Source organism: Quercus suber, unplaced genomic scaffold (genome assembly GCF_002906115.3).
Source record: "Quercus suber isolate HL8 unplaced genomic scaffold, Cork oak 2.0 scaffold_159, whole genome shotgun sequence".
Lineage (NCBI taxonomy): Eukaryota > Viridiplantae > Streptophyta > Magnoliopsida > Fagales > Fagaceae > Quercus > Quercus suber.
This window is the reverse complement of record NW_027069620.1, coordinates 1,281,068-1,293,751: the sequence shown is the minus strand read 5'-3', so window position 1 is coordinate 1,293,751 and position 12,684 is coordinate 1,281,068.

The window sequence follows — 12,684 nt, the reverse complement described above, 5'->3', positions numbered from 1 at the left end:
CATTTGAGGGCACGTAATGCACAATACCATGACTTAAGTGTACTATATTTTATGGAATCTATAAAAATCCCTTTCAAATGATTAATATCTTCAAAAATTCAATCTTTGCTAGAAAGAGCATGCTGCAATCTTCAAAAATTCAATCTTTGCTAGAAAGAGCATGCATGCAGCATGCTCTTTCTAGCAAAGATTGAATTTTTGAAGATATTAATCATTTGAAATGGATTTTTATAGATTCCATAAAATATAGTACCCTTAAGTCATGGTATTGTGCATTACGTGCCCTCAAATGAGAGTTTACTATATAGGACAAAGAATTTAGTGAAGAACACAGGAGCCACAATGCTAAACTCTTTCTAGTAACTTTATTTGCATGTATTTCATCTCATCTATTGATGCCATGCTTTTTGTTAAACTCTTTTTTATAACTAAAATCATTGTGTCTTGTTGTCTTGTTCAATTCTAATAATCTTTGTGGCATTTTTATGCAGACCTCTGATTTATTACATCACTAGTGGCAATGGATGGCTCATCTCAGGTTACCGGACCTATTACTTCTGGGGGATTAGAATCTAACAATGTACAAAGTCATATACTAGACGATAATCAGCTTTTCCTCTTGTACCTCATCATGGTTCTTACTTTTGGCCCGGATCTCAAAGGGGAGAGGCCGCAAAAGTCAGTTTTGCTATTGAAATTGCTAATCTACTATGGAAAGTAGTAAATGAGGATAGAGAAAATATGTTATTAATTAGGTGAATAAGGTGAAAATTCTTAATTATTTAATGCTATTTTTTCAACCGTTGGATTTATTAGAAATCTACGGTAGAAAAAAGGTGTAACTTGAACCCATCTCTATATATATATATATATATATTAATTAGGACTACGTCAATAATATTTTGTGGCTTGGGAGCACTATAATGCAACACGATCCTTGTCAGGGACATCAATGATATTATAAAAGTGGAGAAAATTGTGATACTCGAGATTCTGCAGACCAGATTGGATTGTATGATTATTTTGTACAAGCATATATTGAGTCCCGTATAAGACATGTAAACAGTCACAATGAGACTCAATTTGACTGCATTTTGAGTAAAGCACAAATGTGACTTATGTCATGAGTCATGACATTAGTTTTGGTTTATTTCCATTTTCTTTTTAAAGTTATATGCTGGACATAAATATTTAATTTTTTTGTTCTTTTCTTTTATTTACTTGCTGCACAAAAAGTTTTTAAGTTTCCTAAGTTCATATCATTTCATTGAATGTGTTAGTTTTACTAGTTGCAATTACCGAGTTCGTTATTTGTTCATGCTGGATCAATTGACTGCGTTTTGAAAATACTTCAAATAGTCTTTCTAGAACCTTAAATCTCTAGTTCAATTCTTAATATGATGACAAGTCCGTAGGCCTTTGATGATCTTGTGTTTAGCATGTGAAAATTATTATCGAGTGTAGCTAGAACTATCTGCACAAGCTTGTTGGATATGTTCATCTGGATTTTGTTGGAAGTGGGTTTACATTTGTAATTCACGAGAAGGTATTAGTGTTTCCGCTCAATATAGCATCACACAATGTGTGAGCCGCACACATGGTGAGTGTGATGCTGTATGGAGCGGAAACATATAATATACTTTCATGTAATTCAGGGAGTTTTTCGATGGGTTATACTCAGCCAAGCCCAAGACCTTTGGCATCATTGGACAGCACTATACAATATTAGGCCTCTAAGCCTCAGTAACATTAACAGAGGACACTAGGAAAAAAAAAAAAAAGACAAATGCTACATTGCACGACATCAGACCTCAAGGCCTAACGAGGGCCAAGATCTTTATTGCAAGATATCAGGCTTTTCTATCAAGTTAACAGTCAAAAGAATACGACCAATGCCGAATGTTTACAAATGTTTTTTAATTCGAACCTTTTCATCAGAAGGTCTAAACCTTTTGAGCACATAATCTGCACAAACGTGGTTCTCTTTTTACATATGAAATTCAGGGATATGTTTTAATTGGTGGGTTATACTCAGCCATTCCCAAGACCATTGACGTCAATGGACAGCACTATATGACATTGTTCCTCTAAGCCTCAGTAACACTAACAGATGATAATGGGAAAGAAAAAACATACTACATTGCACTACATCAGACCTCAAGGCCTAACAAGATCCAACAAGCTAACAGTTCAAAAAGAATATCACCCAAAGCTGAATACTACAAATGGTTCTTAAATCCTTCCTTTCTGTCAGAAGGTCTCTCCTGTTGAGCACATAATCTGCTAAGAAAAGCTTGTGATTAAGAGTGTATATAGAGCACTTCGAGCACCTAACTATTCTCTCGGATATATGTAGTCTTCTGTTCCGTGCTTCCTATTTTTGAAAGAACCAACTTGAGCATTATAGCCCACATTCTAGTAGCACAATTGAAATTTTTAGTCTTAAATACTTGGTAGCTAAACTTTCTCAAGTCTCCTTGAAGTTCAAGATGGACATAATTCGCTGCTTCATTACATCAAATACAATGTTAGGTTCTAAGACTATAGGAATTAATATATTAGAACTTCAATTTGTAATATATTGGCAAACCATGATCAAAACATAGAGTCTAGGTTTAGGCTTGCTCAAAGTGTATTTTAATGTAAAATTAGAATCGAGTGATTATAGGATTTATTGAACAAAATCTACAAGGCTCGATCGATCGAAAATTAGGCTCAATCGATCGAAACTCATGCAAATTTAATTTTCTACAGCAATTCCAATTCAGCACAAGCCCATATGACGTGTAGGATTAAGTGTTTTACTCCAAGTATAAAAGGAAAAACCTTAGTTACGTTTTAGAAGTTTATTTGGAGAGTTGTGTGTTGAATCTTCTGTAAGATCTAGATGTGTTTACCTTCATACACACACATAGAGTTATCAAGATCAAGATTCGCGTCAAGAACTTGATGATCTCTTCGGTTGTTGCATAAAGAACTTTAAAGAAGATTTGAAACTTTTAAGTAGAGTCTCAAAGTCACAAGTAAGAGAACTTGTGGCTGCTGCAGATCAAAGAAAGAAGTAGTTCGTGGACTCAGAGCTGTCACGTGGTCATGGCAGTAAGTTTTCTACAGAGATAACAATAGGATGTTAGTGGTCTAAGTTCTATTATAAAAACTTCAATTCTTTCATAGTGGATCTGTTTTTACCTTGAAGATAACTAGGTTAAATCCTCCCTAGGTTTTTTTACCGGTTAGGTTTTTTTGGGTCAACATATTGTGGGGTTCTTTATATTTCCGCATTATTTGCATGATATGATTTTATTGTGTTAACCTAGATCTGAATAATTTATCTAAGTAATCATGTAGTTGCCTACTAATTACACATAAACTTACAATTTTTTCTCCGTGACTTACGCTCTGCACAGTCACAATTGGGATAAAGAAATAGTAAAATATTTCAAGGTTCCATATTTTTTTCTAAGACAATATTATGGAAAAAGTGAAAAGGAGACCAATTGAAGTCCAAAAGTCTTGGTCATCCAATATGATTCCACACTCTCTACTCTCTAGTCAAAGTCCCCTTAGGAAAAATAAAAAAGAGACCAACGGTCTCTAAACATTTTGGCCCAACAGGTCGAATCAGTATGTAAAGCTAGCTCCCCTTTCAGTACGACCCTTTACTTTTCTCTCTCAGCTTTGTTATTTTCTCAAGAAGTTAGCTAAGCTAATAAGTAAACTTGGTCACCACCTTCTATATATAGAGTTCTATATATGTGTTTACATTTCATACTCGCCCACTCTGCTCTCACTCTCTCTCTCTCTCTCTCTAAGCAAAAGCAGAAGTCTCCGGTTTTTCAGTTTTCTGTGTTTGTGTTTTGTTACTTACAGATATGGAGGCTGCAGCAAGAGATCACATTGAAGAGATACGTAGAACAAAGTTCTCCATTGGAGGGGAACAGAACCCATTAACAGAGGATCTTCATCAGGCTGTCAAGAACCTCTCTGCTGAGCTTTATGCCAAGGATGCACATTTTCTCATGGAACTCATTCAGGCTACTTTCTCAACTTCATTCATTCTTTTTTAATAGTATATGTTTGTGTGTATGTGTGTGTGTTTTTTTTTTGAATTTTTTTTTTAAATAACAATAAATATTAAAATATTTAGTTAGTTGTCACGTTGTAAAAGAAAATTGAAAACTAGTATCTCGAGTATCTAAAACTCGAGTTCCAAGATAAAAATCAAGTTTTTAAGGCTTGATTTGTAAAAAAAATCCAAGTAAAAATCGAGTTTTAAAAACTCGAGTTCGGAAAACGCCGCTATAGGGCTTAAAAACGTCACTATAGGGCTTAAAAATGGAGTTATTAAAAAATTTAGCAGGAAAACGCCGCTATAAGGCTTTAAAACGTCAGTATAGGGTATAAAAACGCCACTATAGGGCTTCCTGAACCTGGTATTGAACACTTACTTCTCGAGTATCTAAAACTCGAGTTCCAAGATAAAAATCAAGTTTTTAAGGCTTGATTTGTAAAAAAAATCCAAGTAAAAATCGAGTTTTAAAAACTCGAGTTCGGAAAACGCCGCTATAGGGCTTAAAAACGTCACTATAGGGCTTAAAAATGGAGTTATTAAAAAATTTAGCAGGAAAACGCCGCTATAAGGCTTTAAAACGTCAGTATAGGGTATAAAAACGCCACTATAGGGCTTCCTGAACCTGGTATTGAACACTTACAAAAAATTTTGCAGGAAAACGCCGCTATAGGGATTTAAAACGTCACTATAGGACTTAAAAACGCCACTATAGGGGCGATAAAACTAAAAAAATTTTGCATGGAACTCGAGTTTCTAAAACTCGAGATTTATGTAAATGGATCTCGATTTTTTAAAACTCGAGATGTCTACTTTCCCTTATAGTTTCAAGTGTTGCCTAACTAACTATATACAAATCATTTTCAAAGCTATTCTGCACATTCCCCCTTTTTTTTTGGTTCTCGATAATGTTTATGTTTGTGAATATCAAAATGCCCATGTCATTGTTCCTTAAATTATATTTTCAAATGTTTGAGTAATGATTACCACACATTTACTGTTGCAATAGTGTTTTTCAAAAATACTATTTCAAAGGAGTGTGTGCAATACTAAGTGTGTAATAACATTTAACCTAAATGTTTGATAATGTTAAGTTGGCTAGCATTTGTTTTGTTGCCCTTGATTTATGAGTTATGACTAATACTTCACACCACCATTTTTTTTTTTTTAACAATTTTTTCACAGACATCTGTGGCTAGATGATTTTAGCTTCTAATTGTGCTTTTTTCTTACTTTTTTACCGTACAAGTAACAATTTTTTTTTTTTTTTTGTTTTTTAATTAACTTTTATTTTTGAACAAAACTTAGTTACAAAACCTTAGTTTTGACCTTTATCTTTGAGATGGAATTTAACCTAGAAATTGCCTAATGCCAAACTCACTAAGATGACAAATTATTAATTTTACATGGGCCCACTAGGGACACCACTTTGTTGTATGTGTTGTTCGCAAATTTTATCTTACAATCGTGTTTGGATAGAAGAGAGAGAGGAGGTATTACATGTATCCGATACACAGGGATCTATCCCATATGAGATGATAGATACATGAATTAGATACATGATAGATTTTCTCAAGGAGGAGAGGGAAATAAAGAGATGGGAATAGAGAAGGTTTAATTAATCTTTACTTCAAAATTAGAGAAAGTCTATCCTTATAACATTTTCACAATAACCCTGATTTAAGTTGTGGTGGGTTTGAATGTAATCTTATTTTATATTAATTTATTTAGACTTATTGTAGCAAACACTTCAGATTTTGAAATTTTGTTAGGGCCATAGAAAAACTCTTAAAATTAGCAAAAGATGGTTATAATTGTTAATTTATATGATATTATCGTTTTCTCTTCTTCTAAATTAACATCCAAACAAAGTGGAGTACTCTTTTTGAACGGTTTTAGACCCCTTAAACCAACCAGATTAACCTAGTTAATTAGCCAAGTGATTAACTTAGTCAAATTATGCAAGTCTAGGTTATCACAAACACACAATCATATCAAGAATATAAAGCAATGGAAAAATAAATAACACAATGATATGATGACCCAGGAAACCACACGGTAAAAACCTGGGAAGGATTTGACCTAGCTATCCTTAAGGTAAACTTGAATCCACTATTTGAAAGAATCGAAGTTCATACAAAAGGACTTACAAGCTCCCCGCTTGACTTCCTAATGCTACCCACCAGTAGAACTTACTGACACGACCACGTGCAAGCTCCGAATTCACGGACTCATTCTTTCTTGGATTCTCCACAAGATACAAGTACCCATGCTTGTGTTTCTTTAAGCTCTAATGGCAGCAACTGAGTTGATCATCAAGATGTTAATATAATCTCTACCTTGAAAACCCTAAGTTTATGTGAAGGCAAACTCCTCAAAGATCTCACAAGAGATTCACACAAACAACAAAGTATGAGCAACAATACACTCAGAGCAACTCACAAAAACGTGGCTAGGGTTTTGCCTTGTATACCTGGAGCAAAAACATAAAACCCTAAACGTTTAATGAGGTAGGGCTGAGTTGAAAAATTCTGCAGAAAAACATTCTAGCCGACTTTCGATCGATCGAGTCTCACTTTTGATCGATCGAGCCAGGCCGAAATGCACCAATACATCTGCAACCACTCAATTCCAACTTTACATGAATTACACAACTTTGAGCAAGCCTAAACAAGACTAAACATATTGTTTTGATCATGGTTTGGCAACATTACACATTAGAGTTTTAAATACATCAAATCCTAAGTCTTTAGAACCTAACACTTTTGCTTAATTATTAAAACATTTAAATGAGGGAAAATGCATTCGCCTGGCCTTTTTCTCTCCTTCATCTCTATGAAAAAACGAGTTTTGTAAATAAACTTAAGGTCCATTTGGTAGGGGTGAAACAAAGAGGATAGAAAATAAAGGAGAGAAAATGGATTTTGGAGTTGTTTGGTTGGAGTTGAGAAGTTGGAAGGATTTTAGTGAGGCCCAAATATTTTTCTCCGATCCCACCAAAATGTTCTCTCCAATTTATAGAGAAAACACAGGTAACAATCTGAGTTGAGTGTGTAACATATTTGCCTCTCTTTTCTAATGTTGGACTACGTCATCTCTCTCTTTATTTATTTATTTTCTCTTGGTTTTTGTCACCTTCTTTTCATCTTTTTGTTCCTTTCCAGTTTTATTGTTCTCTCTCTTCTTTTCTTTTTCTAATGCTTTTTTATTGTGTCTTATCTTGTTATGTTGTAGCCTTTTTTATTTATTTATTTATTTTTGCTTGTTCGCTATTCATCTCCGTGCTCTTTTTTTCCATTTTTTAATAAAAAAAATGTAATAAATATAAGTATAAAGAGAAAAAAAAATATATAATAGATATAATTTTTTTAATTTTTATAAAATTTTATTATATTAAAATTGATAAATAAGTAATATTTTATTACAAAGAAAAATATTTCTTATATATAATGAAATTAGAAAAAAAAATATATAATAGATATAATTTTTTTAATTTTTATAAAATTTTATTATATTAAAATTGATAAATAAGTAATATTTTATTACAAAGAAAAATATTTCTTATATATAATGAAATAAGGACATAAGAGTAAATTTAGACAAACCATATTTTCTATTCTCCCATTTCCCTCCACTCGTTCACCCCAACCAAACAAAAATGAAAGAAAGTAAAATTTCTTCTATCCTCCCTTTTTTTCATCCCCTCCCAATTTTCTATCCTTCTACTTTTCGATCCTCAACCAAACAAACCCACCCTTAGGCTACATTTGGGAGTTCATAAGGGAATGTAATGAAACAATCATAAAGAAATGGAATGGAATGAAGTGTATTTAAGTAAGGGAAATGAATGTAAAAAGAAATGAATGGAATAGAATTTAGTAACTTTGTTTAGATGTTTTAAAATAAAAGAATGCAAATGAATGGAATGTAATTAATCTTATTTGGGAGTAACATAGAGGAGAAGGAATAAAATTATTTTATAACAATATTACTATTAGATACCTATTTTAAAATAAAGGGTTGAATATATAGGAATGTTTTAGGAGTTTTAGTAAAAAATTCATTAAATCTAATTTCATTCCCTCCAATTCTTCCCTATTTCAGGGGGAATGAAAATTTGAGGTTTTAAGAGAATAGAGAAGAATGAGTGTTCCTTCCTACCCATTCCATTCTCTCTCACTTAAATTCCCAAATAAGGAAATGGACTTTCCATTCTTTCCATTAAAACTTCCAAACAAGAGAAAGGAAGAATATTTTAAAATTATTCTCTTCATTCATTTCTATTCTATTCCATTCTCTCCTCCCAAGTGAGGGCTTAGACATTGATTAGGAATTCATAAGAGAATAGAATATAATGGAATGGAATGATCATAAGAGAATGGAAAGGAATGGAATAGAATGAAATGTAGTTAAGCAATGAAAATGAATGGAATTAAGTAACCTTGATTGAATATTTTAAAATAAAGGAATGGAAAGGAATGGAATGTAAGTAATCTTGTTTGGAAATAACAAAGTTGGAAATGGAATAGAATCATTTTATGACAATATACTATTAGAACCCTATTTTAAAATTAAGGGTTGAATATATAAGGGTATTTTGGGAGTTTTTCATTAAATCTAATTTCATTCCTCCCAATTTCGAGGGGAATAAAAATTTGAAATTTTAAGGAAATAGAGAGAAATGAGTGTTCCCTCCTACGTATTCCATTCATTCCCACTTAAAATCCTAAATAAGGGAATAAGTTTTCATTCCCTCCATTAAAACTCTCAAACAAGGGAATGGAAGAATATTATAAAATTATCCTTTTTATTACTTTTCATTCCATTCCATTCCCTCCTCCCAAATGAGAGCTTAGTGTTAGATGTATTTATGTTGAATTTTTTTTTTTTTTTGGTTAGAATGCTGAAGATAATGATTATTTGGAGGCAGTGGATCCATCTCTTAAGTTTGTCATAACTTCTAAGGACATTACAAGCACAGGGGCTCCAGCAACATTACTGATATTCAACAATGAGAAAGGTTTCTCATCGAAAAACATTGACTCTATTTGCAGTGTTGGTCGGTCCATGAAGAAAGGCAACAGGAAACGTGGTTATATTGGAGAGAAAGGTATTTTACTGAGTTTCCTAGAATTACAGCTTATACTAGCCACTATACTATAGGTATTGTTATGAGAATTAGTGACGCCAAATTTTCTTATATATGGTTTACTCAAAATGCTATTTTGTTAAGAAAACTATTAATAATATTAATTGGGTTGACATGGAAAGAATTTAGAACAAGCATGACATTGTTGACTTATTTGTTTAAGTCAAAAATCAAAATACCTTGATCCACAAAAGGAGCAACTTTTGCATATTATTCTCTAAAGTGATAAATGATAATTCTGGAAAATCAGTGGGTTGGAAATCTTCGGACTTCGACAATCTTCAGGGTTAAATCCTGTAAAAACCAAATTTAGTTAGAGAACAGACCGGTGGAGGCCGGCCTATGGTCCTCCGATGATGAAGTTAGTAGGCTGGAATCGAGAGGAAAAATTTCTAAGTGTTTATTCTTCTCTTCTCAAAAGAAAACCAAAATCCCAATCCTTTACCTCTACGCAGAGTCATGTTTATATAGTGTATGGAACGGTTATTTGCTCTGATAACCGTTCCTATTGTCGAGGAATTCACCAAAATCGGAGGTAACTTCCATAACTTCCGTGGAAGTTACTTTATTCGAACCGGTGCCTTATTACGAGCAATGGAGGTTTTGATTTATAGGTAAGGTCCAAGTCATGAATGCTTAGCTCGTCCGTCCCTAACTAGAGGTGGACGTGCCTTAGCATAAACATGCTTGCCTTGTCCATCCTTCGGGACGGACGAGGCCTCGTCTGTCCTTATCCAGTTTATGACGGACGAGGCAATTTGGCTGTGCCCATACTTCTTTCTTTTCCTTGTAGATGAGCCATATGGACAATTTTTAAGGTGGTATTTTATAGCATCATCAGTTGCTCCCTTGTCCATGGGTCGTCCAAAGACAAGTAAGACATGTGTTAGTAGCAGCTTGGTGTGCCACGTGTCAAGAATTTGTTGGTGAAAAAATCTTATCGATTGATCTAACCGAGGAGCATGCCACGTGTCTCTTGATGATTCGGTTACGTCGCTTCAGCTGCCTGAGTTTGTTCCCTATAAATAGTGGAATACCTCCGGTACCCTCTTTATTTCTGAAATTTCTTCCCTTGTCCTTCCTCGTCCTAGATATTCGTCTAGAAGCTTCTCGCGTCTATAGCCTTCCTTCGTCCTAGATCCAGGTATTTCTCTTTTTCTCGTCCTTAGTTTTCCTGTTAAGATGGTAGACATTGTACTTTCCTCGTCTAGTGATAGTATAGATAAGGCTATAGACGAGTATAATGACGAGAGTAGTTATGATAGTTCCAGTAGCAATAGTGACACTAGTGGGGGGAATACCACGGACGAGGAGTATGTCTCTGGCGTCCATGGGCTTCCTATGGAAGTTATACAGGAACAGCTTAGGAAGGCCTCAGGGTCTCAAGCTGGTACTTTGTCCACTGCCCCTCGTTCTGGTCCTCTAGACGAGGAGGAGGTCACTGTGTATAGTTGTGCCATAGATATCCCTTCCAGGACGGATGAGCAAAGACTAAAAAACCTTAGGGAGTGGTACCAAATCCCAGACGAGTTTAACCCTAGGTTGCTCGTCCGAGGAGAATGGTGTTGCAACCCTCACTTCGGGATTGGCTTCTATGAGGCTTACCTCTTGGGGGGTTTAAGATTCCCTTTAAATGCCTTTACTAGGGAGTTGTTAATTAGGTTAGGTTTAGGAATATGCCAATTCAACCCAAATGCATGGAGACTAATCGTCTCAATGCAAGTTTTGTGGGGTGAAGTATTTGGAAGGGACCGTCCTCTTACTGTGGACGAGTTCCTTTATTGTTACAAACCTTCAGAGATACATCAATCCCTGGCTTCCATCAATTTACAGCCAGGGGTAAAGATTGTAGGTTGATCAAGTCCTTGGCCTCGTCTGACAGAAAATGGAAGACGAAATTTTTCTTCGTCTCCGGCTTCTGGGCTGGGAATCCTGTAGACGTTGGCCGGGACTCGTTTGGCCGTTATACCGGGGACCTAGGAAACCTTCGTCCTGAAGGTAAGTTGTTCCCCTTTTTCTTTTCATTTTTCTCTTTATATTCTTTTTTAATATCAACGATCAATTAACAGAAGTATCTGTTTCATTTCAGCTGTAGAACGACTGTCCTTAAGCAAATTTTTCCGTGACCGCGTCCATAGGGCTCGTCTTCACGTGGATAGGGACTTCCACTCTTTGGTCACGCTTAGACGTCTTGCCAAGTGGGGTTTGGGTCCTAATCCATCCGTCGAAGCAATTGCACACGAAGTCACAATAAGAAAAAGTAAGTCTTAAGTTTTCAACGTCTTTGTACACTGCTTGTTTTGTTTTAATTCTAAAGGTGTTTTAATATTTTTCTTCCTTTTTTTTTTTTTTTTTTTTTTAGGAATGGCAACCATGAAAGGGAACAAAGGAAAAGACGTGGCTGCTGAGGGGGATCGTCCTGAGGGCGATGTTCAAACTCGTCCTACGACTGGGGAAAAAAGGAAGACATTGTCAAAGAACCTAGATTTGGGGAATCTCCCCAGTCGACGAGGCAAAAAGGCCAAGCCCAGCTCGTCCCAAGTGATCAAGCCTACCCCTCCCTCGTCTCAACAACCAATGCATGTAGTTGATGTGGACTCGTCCACTCCAATTGAGACCACTCTGTCCCAGACTACCCCATCCAAGACTGTGTCAACCTCGTCTCAGCCTTCTCAAATGGCCCCCTCAAACATTATTGAGAATGAGGACCTGGCCTGGGAACGTTTTAAGAAGGCTGTGACCGACGAGGATATAAATGCTTGCTATGATATGTCTCTTAAAGATTTTGAACACTCTGGTGTTCATGATCTTTTTAAGGTAAACTTATATCTCGTCTTTATCTAATGATTCATTTTTCTTCCTCGTCTTACTTTCTTTCTTTCTTTTTTTAACTTTTATTTGTTGTGTTTCTTTTTTACAGGGCATGTCAAAGTTTATACCTACGTCTAGGCAAGCGACGGGGTTGGACAAGACAAGGATCCTGCTGGAGACGAGGGTCCAGGAGCTGAAGGTCGAGGCGAGGCAATGGGCTGAGGTGGCTGCCAAGACTACGGACGAGGTGAAGGAGTTGAAGACATTGGTTGAGGAGCTGCAAATCAGGGCTGCAGAGAAGGACGCTCGTCTTGAGGCCCTACAAAAGAAGAATGATAAGTATGGCGTCCTTCTCTCCAACGCGAAGGAAGACGCAGTGGCTGAGTTTAAATCGTCCAAACAGTATACTGAAGTTTTGGACAATAATTACGCAGCAGGGTTTGAGGATTTCAGAAGTGAAGCTGTGGAAAGGTTCACTCACATTGACTTCAGTTCCATTCTTTTTAACCTGAATGCTGCTGCCACTAGTTCTCTTATCCAGACTGGCTTCGATGACGTCAATGTTGAAGACGATGCTACAACCTTGCCCCCTCAGGACGCCCCCAATGTTTCTCCCTCTACTTGAAAGAAGTTTTTTTTTTTTTTTTTTTTTTTT